The following is a 3,794-nucleotide window of genomic DNA, read 5'->3' as shown; positions in this document are numbered from 1 at the left end:
CCTCAGACTCTGGTAGGCAAATTTACTCCCTGGGAAGATTGTAAAAATTGAAATTCTGATTCTCCATAGTGCAGACTTGGATTCTGTCTTTCTAAGGCCACCTGTTCATTGCAGTACTCAGTGTGAGGTCTAAACTTTGCCCTAGAAGGTCACATAAGTCTCAACTCTGAATCCACTTCAGGCACAAACGGTAATAAACTAAAAACAACAGACCCCAATTCTCTCTTGTAGATTTTTTTCTAATGGATCTGGTATAATGTGTTTTAACATTAGTATACTTTAAAGCTTAATTATGATTATTCACATGCGGAAGAGTAAGAAAGATTTTTGGAGTTGGAGTTGAATAAGGGAAAACTCCAGCACCTGCTTTTGGATAAAACTGAAAACATGTCAGTGGAGATAATAACCTTTTGACATTCTAAAAGTTGTAACTGTAAAACGTAGTCCAATTAACATATATAAACAAACATATAACACATACTTTCTAAATTTTGATTCATAGGAAATGATTTCAGCTTTACTAGTTTTATCATTAATTTTACTTGTTCATAAAATGTCCATAATCATAATTTGACCTTATAAAGTTTTTGTAAAAGCCAGTCTTTTTAAAAATAAATTGTCCTGGGATTAACATGTGGAGTTTCCTACATCTCTTAGAAACAAAAACAAATCAAAGATGGCAAAATGACTAGCAATGTTTTAGTAAGCAGTAACATATTTGTGGGTATGTGTTATATTGTATTGTTTTATTTCACTCTATGGAATTGGTAATATAATTCTAAAGTAATATTTTTTAGTGGAAATGTCAATTATGACTTATTTTCATACTATGGACCAGTAAGAAAATATTTGATATAAACTAACATTTTAAAGAATATAGACTACAAATAACAATCTAGGGATTCTTACTTTCACTTGTATTAAAGGAACTTAAGTAAAACTTCAAATTATCTTATTATTAATTATTTCAGAATAGACTACAATGTACATTGCTAATTCATTGTACTGATTTTGGGGAATCTTTAAGTACAGAACATCAAGACTTTTAAATGGCTGTCTATTCTACCTACCTGCACTACATAAAACTACTCCTGCCAGATGAGGATTTAGTCTGCCTTAAATTACTATCAGAGAAATCAATGTGCAATTCTCCCACATCATAATCAATTGCATTTATTAATTCTCTAGGACTGTGCTGTTCTGTGTATTTTAAATATGTTGCATGTAATTCAGTCTAGCCTTAACCAAAAAGAAAAAAAAAAAAGACTCTTCTTTGTGTTAAAACTAATAATCATAGATACTAATAATGCCCTAAATTCATCTTTTAAGAAATAGTTGCTCTAAAGAATGTTTTAGCTCCCCAATGAAATATATGTATTTTTATTTCCCTCTTATTGCCTAATTCTGCATCCAATTCTGAATATCATAACAATTTTCTTTTAGGGTATTATATATATCCCATCCTAAGTATGGTCGAGGTGAAACTCAATAGGCTGCACTTCCCTCCTTTATCCTGGGAATTTTGTTTATAGTTGCACAGTACATGTGATCTTTCTTTTAAAGGCTTAATAGCTATGGTGAATATTCTCTGTTATTGTTAACCTCTTACTTTACAATGCTAGAACAATGGGACCTTTCTCTATCTTTACTAAAAAGATTGTCACAAGACAGACCATGCTCCTGAGTATTGGTCTTTGAAACTTGATCTATCACTTTGCCCCTCACTTGAGAGAGAAACACTCATTCAATGAGACATATACTTACTGGACAAAGTCCCCTGATAACATTGAACCTCAACTTTCTTCCTACAAAACAGGAATGTATAAATTCTGGTTTACTGAATAGTGATGCTGATTTCCTTGCAAATGCTTTAGTATTTAAGAAGAAAATACTTTTATCATAGTGATTTCCCACATCTGTATTGTTCTAATGGAAAATTTGGAAAATTCAATAACATTAGGTGAACTTATGAAATAATCATATTATGAATATTTATGGATATAAAGAAGCAAATTAAAGACCTTAGAGCCTAAGATATTAAGTATCTATTCAGTGCCTTGGAGATTCAATTAGAAAATGACATGAGAAAAACATTTTAAAAGAATAATAAAAGGTGCAAGTAAAATAGACTCTTTTAAAAAATTATCTAACAAGCACAAAAACCTAATATCAACAATGTTTTTATGTCATTTTTTCTCATTAATACAAATATGAAGGTGTAACTGGATACAAAGACTTCTAATTTATGCAAAAATTCTCATTTTAACTGAAAGTTATGTTTAAACAAGCAAGCATGAGGCTATAAATGTATATAGGGAATTATTTCTAATATTTTATTACGAAAATTTTTAAATGTATAGCACAGTTGAAAGAGTTTTGTATTGATTACTTATATATTCACAATCATTATTACTTTGCATTATTTTAATATTTGTTTAATCATATATTGATCAAATATTTGATCTTATATTGCCCTTATTGATGCATGATTTTTTTCTAACAAGTTATATTTATCAAGGAATCAACCAATTAAATATCTACATGGAAATCATTAAAATGGAAATGGTAAAAATTTTAAGGTATTTTTCCTTTGTATGTAAAACTTGCATATAAGCAAATGCATAAATTCACTGAGTTTTGACAGGTACATTCAATTTTGTAACCACAAATCTTTACTGAGATATAAAATATTATCCTCAGTGAGGCATCAGTGAGCTCCTTCAGTCTTTCCCCTATCTTTCAGATCACAGCTTCTGATCTTTCACCATTGGCTAGATTTGCTGATTTTAGAAAATCATATTTTTTTGAATTATATAGGATACAGTCATTATGCATTCTTTCAAAAACCACATTCAGAGATCTTTTCATGTTTTTGTATATATCAGCATTTTCCTCCTCCTGTCAGCAAAATTCATTTTTATCAATAAAAAATGTTGTGTAGCCATTTCTTTTGATGGTCACCTGGACTCCTTTTAGTTTTGGCTATTTACCATAAACATAGCTACAGACATTTTTATATAAGGTTTTTTCTGTATATTTTAAGTTCTCTTTGGTAAATAAACTAATAAGGATAATTTCTGGGTCACAGAGTACATGCATGACTAGTTTTATAAGAAACTGTCAAATTTCTGTTACAAAAAAAGTGCATGATGTTACTTACAGTCCCATAGAATGTGGATAAGAGTTCATATTCTCCAATCCTTTGCAACATTGGGTGCTTTAGGACTTTTTATATTATACTTGTTTTAGGGGTTAGGTAGTTTTATCTTACCAAGGTTTTGAATTATAATTCCCTGAGGATTGTTAATGTTGGAAATTTTTTTGAAGTGCATGTTTTTATTTATTTCATTTTTATTGAGAGAGAGAGAGAGAGAGAGAGAGAGAGAGAGAGAGAGAGAGAGAGAGAGAGAAAGTTTTGTTGGGGACTGAACCCAGGGCATGTGCCTGCTAGGTAAGTGCTCTACCACTGAGCTCCACCCAACCAAGGGTTGCTTTTTCTTTTTAAATTTATTTCTTAAGTGTCTGTTCACACATTTTCCTCATTTTCAATTTTTAAAATTAATTTATAGAAATTCTTTATATATCCTGGATTCCAATACTTACTCAGATATGTATTTTGGAAATATTTTATTTCAGACTGTGCTTTGCAAATTCATTTTTTCATGATGCATTTTAATGGACAGAAGTATACAATATTTAAGAAGTCTTTATAAGTTTTGTATGATTATTTTTTCTGTGACCTATCTTTGGTTTTTAAAATTTTTGCAAACATCAAGTCATGGCGAGAGTCTTCA

Source organism: Marmota monax, unplaced genomic scaffold (genome assembly GCF_021218885.2).
Source record: "Marmota monax isolate L192 unplaced genomic scaffold, Marmota_monax_Labrador192_F-V1.1 WCK01_AAM20220418_F8-fsc00007, whole genome shotgun sequence".
Lineage (NCBI taxonomy): Eukaryota > Metazoa > Chordata > Mammalia > Rodentia > Sciuridae > Marmota > Marmota monax.
The sequence above is the reverse complement of the archived record's forward strand: the minus strand, read 5'-3'. Positions refer to the sequence as shown.